Raw genomic sequence first — 10,229 nt, 5'->3', positions numbered from 1 at the left:
CGCAGCTTTTCCTCTGGCTGCAGTTCCTCTGTTATATCCTTCCCGCTGCAGCCACAGACACCAAAGTTATAGCTGCTGAGGTGCAGGTCAGGCTTAATGTTTCAGGAAGCAGATCTCTTTTGCCTGAAAACATCTCCAAGTTGTTGATGGTGCAACCAGCACAGAAGGTCAGCCCTGTAGCCTAGCAGCCTGTTTTATTATGGCACAGCCTTGACATCCTTGGGGAAAAACATGATGCTGTTTTTTTACTCTTGTGCTGCACTGTGTTATGGTTCTCCTGTATGGAGCACTTCAAAAGCAGAAAAGTAAGTGAGAAGTCATGGGAGAAAATAATCTCAGAGCGATACAAAAAAAAGAAGCTAACATTCACTATTCATTTCAACCTGCACTGAAAATGATTCTATTCAGTTTGGAGAAAATCAACTGTCTTGTAAGAAAAAGGAAGTAGACCAAATGCAGTAATATTATTTGTTTAGTCTTCTTCCCTTGAGCAGAATGAAATATCAAAATACCCTGTCTATAAAAGGAGAGAATCACCTGGTAGGAGGCAATAAATGACCTCATATTAGAGACATCGTCAAGACCAATGGAAGGTCTTGGGGCCTGTTTTTCCCTTTCAATAGGACAATGAAGGATAACTAAAATAAAAAAACTATAAAGCAATGGTGTCTCATTCTGGATTAAAGCACGAGCCTCACCAAAAACATTAGAATAAGATTGTGCCCTAAAAGAAGACATGGGGCCTCTCTACCCAGTTGACTTTTGTGAATGAGCACAGAGAGCTCTATAAAGGGATGGCTGCCAGCCCAGGGAAGGCACAAGTGCTGTGAAGGGCATCATCAGGGAAAAATTAGAAGATGAGTCTACTGAAGCTGAAGTAGAAAACAGAAGGAAGGCTGACTGGGAAAGTGCAAATCTTAGATAGTTTGTCAGAAAAATTGCCTACCTGTTCCCAGCTCCGTGGTGATGCACGGGTTATATTTGGCACTTGAGATTTTGTCATTCGCACTCCACTAAGTATTTGCTTGTGAGAACCTGTATTTATATCACAAGGTTAATCAGTCATGCTGCAAAGCAGTGCCACAGAATCAACATGAAGGGACAGACACGTCCAAGTCTTTAAATACTCACTGCCGATATTTTCTAAGCTGACCATGAAATCCAGATTCCCATAGCTGTATTCTTTACACGGAAGAGTGATGGAAAATAAAGGGTGATGGAAGAATTTTTTGTATCTAGCATTTCCCTGCAATCATGAAAATAGCCAGGAGGGCAGACAGCACGCACAGGCAGAGGCTATGCTGCCGCAGGAGCTGGGAGTGCCGGAGCAGCCCGTCCCGGCACGCCAGGCTGGATGCCTCGGGCTGGTTAGAGGCTTTACAGCGGACAACTGGGTTACGTTCCTCATCTGGCATAGGCTGAACCAGTGTAGATAACAGTCCTCATCTCCTTTTTTCAGATCCTTAGCAGAAATGTCATAGATAAGTGCAAGGTGTGAGTATTTAGGAGGAACATTTCCTTATCTTTTAATTAAGAATGTTACAGAGGTGTTTGGTTTTGGGTTTTTTTTTCTTTTTGCAAGGTAGGTAAAATAGTAGACTTTTCCAGTCTAACCTTTTAAAACTCAGGCATGTGATATGTGGTGAGAGCCCTGAGAGGCATTTAAATTATCTCTTTTGAGACCTTTCCATGCTTATTTTAGTTTCAATAGAATTGGGTCTGTTCCATATGTCCTGATTCACTACAGGATGCTTTTCTTGTTGGAGGAGTGGCTCTGTTTGATCAAGATGGTACTGACCTCATTTGTGAAATCAAGTATCAACTCAGTGTATGGGGAAGTGTCTTCCTAGCACAGCTTCTAACAAAAAATCTTGAAAAAGCAGTTCAATACAGCTTCTATTAAGAGTAAGCCAGAAAAAAAAGTACAAACCTTATGTAATGTCCTATCCTATAGACATTTAATTTTCCATTCACCTGATAAAAATTTTAATCAGAAAAAACTCTCATTTGAAATAAGAGCACTATCATATTTTTAACACTCTTAGGCTTCTGCTGCTATGAGAATATAAGATGCTGAAATTGTAATAGTAAGACTGCATAGTTCTTGTTTTTATCTTTGTGAGTGAGAAAAATTCTACATAGCTATTATCTGCATGTTCCCATACCCTATTCACAGATAGGGAAGCTAAGGGAGGAGTTTTACTCCATCATAACTGACCAGACATTATCAAGGTGTATATGCTATGTGAACAACTCAGCCCTCCCTTATTTTAACAGGTGTAATGTTTGCAAAGCTATGGCCTGAATGGTAAAAATATATATCTGAGGTATCCTTAATTAAGAGCTGTAAAAATATTGGTTGACTACAGGCTATGACTATATTTAGATACATGTTTCCCTGAAGAATTCGATCACCAGGGTAAAAATATTAAGTGTTGGTTTATAACATTGCTGTTTCCCTTTTATTTCCTCCTTCATGTGCATGTGGAATAGGAGAGAAGGGCTGGGGATAGGCTGAGGAGGGGATGATGTGTCCAGGTAGATCCAGTGGCTTAGCAAGAGGGTATAACACACTCTCCCTGCTTAAGAAAACTTTGGGAGAATTCAGTTACCCCTTGTGGCCCAAGGTCAGCCTGCACCAGCAGTACAGAGCCACACAGGTTAAATTGAATCTTTACCCTGGGCTTTTTCACCTGGAAAAGCTGCCATGGCAGTCAACTGGCACTTGCCTGAGAAATCTGTTCTGAGGGACACACAGATTTGTGCAATTCTACGCCCAGACTTGCTGTCGGGGGAACATCATGTGCATTTCTACTGCCTGAAACAAAATGAACCCCTGGAAAAAACACAACATAACTTCAGCCAACACACAGCCATCAGCAAAACATGCCAGGGCGGACACACTTGAGCGGTGCAGCAATGTCAGCAGCTGTGGGCTGTGGGCTTCTGTCCACCACTCCTGCCAGTGCACAGTCCCAGCACGGCCACGCAGACACGTGCCCAGGTGGCGCAGCCTCACAGCAGCTGTGATCTGGAAAAAAGTCCAAGGGAACAACTTTCTGGCATGGATGGGTAGACTCTGTCTAGCCTGCAGCAATGAACATGGATGGGAGTTAGCTAGTAGGAAAAAGTGAGCAGCAGCATTTTTTTGTATCAGCAGCTGGAAACAGAGAGGCCACGTGGGCCGTTACTCAGCTTAAGCATCCTATCCAAACTCTGCTTTAAAACAGGGAAAGTAGGAAACATGCCTAAAATCTGACAAATGGTGCAGAGGACTTCCCAGAAAAAGTACCTGGAGAAGATATGCACAGTCATCCACCCTCATGCTTTGGGAGGCTGTCTGCTCACTGAGTGTGGGTAGGGAGGACTTCTCATGGTACAGCACTGCATAGACAGTAAAGATCCTGGGCTTTTACACTCTTGTGCAAAGCATCCAGGTTTGACCACTGTTAGAGGCAATATAATACCCTGCTACAGATGGATCCATGGCACACTCTGCTATGGCAATTTCTGCTGCAGTGAATTTCCAGGAACATGGGAAGTTGCATTAATACCGGAGCTACGGCAGCAACAGCCACAGCAACAACTCCTCAGAGTTGCTCATCCCAGCTGTTAGAGAGGGACTGCAGATGCTTTCTGCCTTATTTTCTGTTGCTGTTTTTAAATGTAGGAGATGCACATGATTAAATGGTCTAGATCTGGACATCGTATTTTAATCTCAGGGTGTGTGTCAGAGACAGGCAGAATGGATTAGTTTCTGAATTAGTATTTGTAACAGTTCTACAAACAGACAAATTCATAGTCAATGTTTCATTTAAAAGCCTCTTTAAAGAGTTTAATTGCCATATGTTGAAAAATCTAATCTTTAAAGGAGCCAATATCTAAAAGCTTGGCTTACTTCTCAAATGTGTCAATTGATATTTTCCTTAATTTGACCTATTTATCTTAAAATATTTATAATCTGTTAGGGGGACATTCATAGCTAAATGTCCAATTTAGTTTGTTTGTTTTTTAAATCTGCCGTTCTGTTGCCAAGAAATTAAACAAACAGATGCCACTCTTTTTTGAGGGGCTCCATTAAATACAATGTCTTACCCACCATCTGCTGAATCTGCAGCAGCAATTAACAGCTACACGCTATTCCCAGAGCAGAGCTGACAGCAATTGATGGTGCTGGGATCCTGGCAATTTCTCCTTCCTGCTCCTCACCCTCTCTCTTCCAAGTACCTATAATGCAATATTTCCTCATAAAGGACTACGTCTGCTGAGAAAAAAAAAGGAATTCATCCACTGTGATGGATGAAAGTCCTTCTCAGGCGTTACACTTTTTGAACATATTTTGAGCATATTCAACAATAGTAACTGAGCCGATAGATTTCTCCAAAGGCCACGTGAGCAAAGTTTTTCTGACGTCTTTTTGGACGGGTCTCCTCTGCAACAGTGCACAGCTGCTGTGAGGAGCCAGGGGCCAGGGCTGCATACAGGCTCTTCCCAGGGCTGCATACAGACTTTTCCCTTCTGCATCACCGCTTTATCCCACTTGAGTGGGAAGCCATTGAAAATTGCTACCTCTGTTTGATATCGAAACACCTGGGAAGGCTCAGCCTAGTGAGCAACCATGAATCATGAGCACTGAGTGCAATTCATGTCCATTGTCTGGCAGTCAGGTAACTGGCTTTGTACCAGTAAAAACTCTTGGAGATTGAGTCTTTTATTGGCAAGTGGCCTTCTTTGTCACAGGATAACATGGAGTGTTTGGGTTCCTTTTACTGACTGGGGTGTCAGCCTTCAGCCTACAATCCAGGCCTTTCTTTTATCTGAGCTGATAGATTAGCAGCCAATTCCAGTTGTGCCAGGGGAGTTTTAAATTGGTCATTAGGAAAATTTTCTTTACCAAAATGGTTGTCAAGCATTGGAAGAGGCTGCCCAGGGAAGTGTTGGAGTCACCATCCCTGGAGGTATTTAAAAGATGTGTAAATATGACGCTTAGGGATATGGTTCAGTAGTGGACTTCTCTGTGCTGGGTTAACTTGATGATGTTAATTAAAGGTCTTTTCCAACATAAGCAGTTCCATGATTCTGTGATTACTTACACTGGAAAATAAGAGCTTCCCTGGACTTTTCATCAGTGTTTATGGTGATGGCCCTGTGGCTCTTCCTGGGCTATTGGACCTGGCTGTTAGTTATGCTGTGCCTGGCAGCAGTGGGGGCTTCAGGGAGCTTCTCAAGGCTTCTCAGAGGATTTTTAAAGCACTAAAAGGCAATTAAAAATCTGTGTACCTGAGGCTTCAGGTTTCTAATTGATGCAGAAAGTCCACTTGCAAATAGACTAGCCTGCCTACTCTCATAACTTCTGGCACACATCCTTACAACTCTCCCATGTCAAGATCTTCTTTAAAAGACCATAAGCTTCTTCCAAGGGATATATTTGTACAGTATTATCTGAGAGAAACTCTTGATGATGCAACAGTGTATTGCTTTATTTTCAACAAGTTATTTGCATTGCTGCCATGGCTGAAGGATTTCTGTGCCTCTCTCTGTCAGGCCTGTAGCCTGTCCACAGTACAACTGGTTTCTTTTCCAAGGCAAAAAGGAAATAAAGGGACATCAGAGTTTAACATTTCAGATGCTCAGATTAGCCACAGTGTCAGGATAGACAGGTGTACATTATTTTGGAAATTAAAAATTCCATCCTGACAATAAATCTGTATAGTAATTATCCTTATTGCCCTGTATGGTGACCATCTGTAAAGGCAATCTGAACTTAGAAAGGGCATCTCATAAATCAGGTGAGATTTAAAATCTTCCAATAGTTTGTAAATCTGCCCAGGATTTAGGGATTAATTGAAGAGCAGACAGCTTAATACATTAACCTTTCACCTCTGTAGTCCTAGGTTCAAAAGCTGACTTAGGTCAAGAAGTAAAAAATTAGATTGGTGATTTTGTGTAAGTCCTTACAAACGCTGGGGTTCAGGAGAGCCTGGTTAGCACTGCTCACAGTGCCCTATTCTCTCAGCAAGAGTTTGCTTTGAGAGTTGCATGCGTCTTGTTTGCTCCTGGTACTCTACTATGAGGTTACTAACTTAAGAGTAAAGTCAGGTGCCTGAGAAGAACTGTTAGTAGGCTATGGTGGCTATAAGAGAGGTCAGGAAGCATCAAGGACAGTCCTAAGTAGTTTGTTCCTTAAAGTTGAGTCAGATCATTGAAGAAATTGCGGGGATGCTGGGACAGGTGAGGCTGAAGGGAACATCCCCCTCAGCCCTTCTGCAGCCCTGCTCAGCCTGGTGAATGGCCACACTATTGTCACCCCCCACACTCCCACTCCACTGCTGGCTTCTCCCAGGGCTTGCCAAGAAAGCAACATTACAAGGAGGCAGTAAGAGAATCTGGGGTCAGAAGGCATTCCTTAATTTCTTTATCTGTGTTTGAGCACAATAAAATGCAGTGGCATGCAGCAACCTGGACTGTCCCTCTCCCAGTTTTCTTTGTCTTGTGGAAGATGAGGACAGTGCAGAGGTCCTTGATGTACTCTCGGATGTGTGACAACAGGGTATTCTGTCACTTGGCAGTGACCCTCAGTAGCCTGTCCTTGCTGACTGGAAGCCAAAGTCTGGGTTACAGGGATGCCCCATTGCTGAAGGTGAAAATGTAGCCAGAGTCCATAAAGGTGGTGGAGTAACCAGTCATGACTGGCCGATGGTGGTTGACCCTTGCCCGTGGCCCCGGGTTGTTGGCAGCTCATTCCCAGTGGCTTAGCACTGACCACTGGTGGTAAAACACAGTGTGATCTGCACCCATGTTAAATTTGGGGAAAGGGACTGATCAATGCAAGTGTCTCAGCAGCAGACATCTCTCTAGGGAGCTAACACACCCTGAATCCCTATTAAATAGCACCGGATCGGAAGTCACTTGATGGGGACCACCCTTTTTCATCCATGTACAAGCATCCCTGAAGATTTATGTTCCTCACACCATTCAGACCACCCTGGAGAAATATCCATGCAAAAATAAAAATTGCCCATGACCCCAGTCTTTGACTTTTCGACCTCTTCTTTTCCCCGCACATACCCTGTCTGCTTAGGATTTGCCAGCTAACTAATGAGATCAGGTCTGATCTCTGCTCTGAGAGGACATTTGAAAATAATGTGATTTTCTGTAACCCAAACACACACACATAGAAATCTACATTTCCAGCGTTGGGTTGGTTTTTTTGGTCTGCTTGGAACAAATGTCATCCTGGGAGTTTTTACCTTACAAAAATGCATTCATTACTGATGCAGGTCAGAGGTGAGATGAAAAACACACTGTGAAATCCAGTGATAGGAAGCTTAATCATTTATTTTCTTGCCTGGGATCTTTTCACCTGTTCCAGCTGGTTCAAAGGCACTTGGAATGTACCAACAAGGCTTACATGACTGAAAACAAACCTTTGCCAGCAGCAGAACCAAACCGACGGAAAGAGGACAATAGTTTTTTCGTGCCACAAAAATGTTATTAAGCAGCATATAGTTTCATGTGTGCTTCCACTTTCTGCCCCCCCCCAATTAAACTTTGAAATATTATTTACTAGGAAACATTATAGTTCACTTTTTAAGGGAATTAATATGATTAAAGGGTTGGTTGTGAAGCAATGATTGAAGTTCCGACTATTAAAATGCACATCAGTGTGCAGGGAAAATAAAAAGGCACTGAAATTCTTTTCAAACCCAAGCACCAGGTGCGTTAATTACATTTCATTGCATGTTGGTTTATTACTGCGGTCACTTGTGCCTTATGATCTGCATTAACACCTGTGTTCTATGGATATGTTGGTATTTCACTAAACAAGATGAATATTGGCCAGATGGTGACTCCAGTAGGAAGCACTTCACATAGATTTTCCTGCTTTTCATAGTTGCCTGTAAAGGAATCCTGAATGTCATGCTACATGAAAGCAAACCCAAAAGACTAAATCTGAGATCAACTGCCTTGACAGCATATTCCGAAAGGATCAGAAGGCAGACAGATCAAGGCCTTGTAACATGGATCTTGCTAATAAGTCCTTACGTGTAGCACAACAGCATTGTTTCTACCAGTATTTCACCCCATGGGGTGACCCTGCCCAGTGTAGAAACACAATTCCACAGAAAACTAAGTCAGCTTAGGTCTGAAACGTAGCACAGACAACGCACTGATTTCTTTTTGTTTGATTTTTTTTTTTTTCTCCACGTTGCACACATGACCTTTCTTCCATAGTACAGGTTAGTTAATGTACAACAGGCATCCAGCCCTGGGCACCTGCCAATGACAACGAGGCAGGACAAGAGCCCCACCACACCAGGCACCTTACCCTTTGACCAAAGTGGGGAGCACTTCAGGAGAGGTGGGAGGGACACAGACCTCACTGTGCCTGTTACTGGCACTGTCTGGCTCTTATCCAACACATCAGAAGTTACTTGCTGACCTGCACCAGAAAAGAGCAAGAAATCTCAAATTTCATGCTGGCATGGTATTACACTGTTAAAAACTTGGACAAATGTTACAAACCTTCAGTTAACACCTACATCAAACCCACATCAACTAGAACACACAGTATTATTCCAGGGCACTATTCTGTGCTGTCTGTGAGCTTTGCTGTTGATACATGATGAGAAGAAGGTTTTGTCTGTGTGAGTGAGATTTTTACTGGGGACATACATGTTTATGGCTTCTTCTTGTAGTCCTTCACTTGCAGATGTCAGTCTAGGACTATGTCACCATAGCAATTGAAGTGTCAATACAAATTGTCACAAGATCAGAAGCACTGAGTTTTCAGTCTCCTTGGTACTGTAGTTCCCTTGCCTCCCACTGGGTGTACAGAGAGGAGCTCAGGGGGTGCGGCCAGCTCTTGCCAGCTCCCTGCTCTGCCTGCTCTGCTAGGACCAAGCTGTTCCACCTGTCAGCGCCAGAAATCTTTCTTCCTCTAGGGGGCCAGTGGACACCTTTTCCTACCTTAGTGCAGGTAAAGGTGGGATGCTCTGAGTGTGCTCCTTGCAGAGCGTGGTCTCTGGGCTGTGCCTCTGAGAGAGGCTGAGCAGACACAACGGGACCAAGTGGAGAAAATGCAGTAAAATGACCAGGCAGACCAGCAGCTGGCAGACTGAGGCACAGAGCAGGCACATAGTGTTGGAAATCAGGGTCTTGCCCTGAGGGCAGCCCAATATCTGGCTTTCTGAGCACTATCCTTGATAAAGTGGATACAGGCACAAAACAGCCCCCCAAACTAGACACATTCACCAAGTCAACACTCTGATGTATGCAAATGAAGCCTGAAAGGGAAACACAGGACTGGCCAGCCACTGAGCTCAGCACTGTGCTCAGGACAGGTGCAGAGCAGCCACCGACCCACACAGGTGCTGTGCCCAGCCAGCCCCATGCCAGCTGAAGGTGGCCAGCTCCTAACCCTGCTGGTGTGCAGGGATGACCACGGAGCTGGCAAATGCTGTCCCCTCTGACAGGGAACTAACTCATCAGGTTGGTGACCCTGTTGTTGCCCATAGAGGCACACAGCACCGGATCCAATCTACAAAAACAAGAAGCCAAAAAAGTACGAATTAACACTCCCACCTTTCCCCCAGGCATGCTTTCCCCTGAGATGCCAGTTAAATAAGACCAATATCTCACTCTTGGAGACGTGTAGGCAAATCCTATTACAAGTTGAGATTAACCGTCAGTCAGATAACTCACCAGTGCAGAGATCAAATATAAAAGATGTATGTTCTGTGTCATCTGTTTAGCAACCTTAAATTAGCTCACACGGGTGGATGGTGCTGGCCAAATGGCAGAACATGTGCTGCAAATGGAAATCAGAGTCAAAGCAGAATCCTGTGGGATACCCCCAGCAATTTTAAAGCAGCTATCTTATTACCTAAGCAATTTTCAGGGACAAGCAGAATTCAGACCCAGCCGACAATACTCTCTGGTCCAGCCTTGGTGAAACTACTTCATTATTATTTCAGTAGTGCCTGGAGAGCTCTATCTGCTGCTCCAGTTTCTCTGCAAAACCCCTTCCAACAACCCACAATAAAAGACATCTCCTGCGAGGACAGGCTTACAGTTTAATTTAAGACAAGGAACAGCAAGTGAAAGTAACAAACAACCAGAGAGACTAGAGGGGAGAGGGTTGATGGAAATGGTGGAAAGCACTTGTCCCTGGAGTCCCTGTATGTGTATACATACATACTAGATACAGATTAATGTGTGCACAGATA

At 43.8% G+C, this 10,229-nt stretch overlaps 1 long non-coding RNA gene across 1 annotated transcript; it reads right to left on the bottom strand.

The window, feature by feature from the left end:
• Positions 1 to 207: 207 nt before the first annotated feature.
• Positions 208 to 1,240, bottom strand: LOC108492992. Its single transcript, XR_001873300.1, has 3 exons — positions 1,132 to 1,240; positions 947 to 1,035; positions 208 to 289 (listed from the first exon to the last, which is right to left on the bottom strand). It is a non-coding gene; the product is annotated as an uncharacterized LOC108492992 (long non-coding RNA).
• Between the last annotated feature and the right edge of the window lie 8,989 nt (positions 1,241 to 10,229).

Source organism: Lepidothrix coronata, unplaced genomic scaffold (assembly GCF_001604755.1).
Source record: "Lepidothrix coronata isolate B3197 unplaced genomic scaffold, Lepidothrix_coronata-1.0 Scaffold0, whole genome shotgun sequence".
Lineage (NCBI taxonomy): Eukaryota > Metazoa > Chordata > Aves > Passeriformes > Pipridae > Lepidothrix > Lepidothrix coronata.
This window is presented reverse-complemented; position numbering and strand designations above follow the sequence as displayed.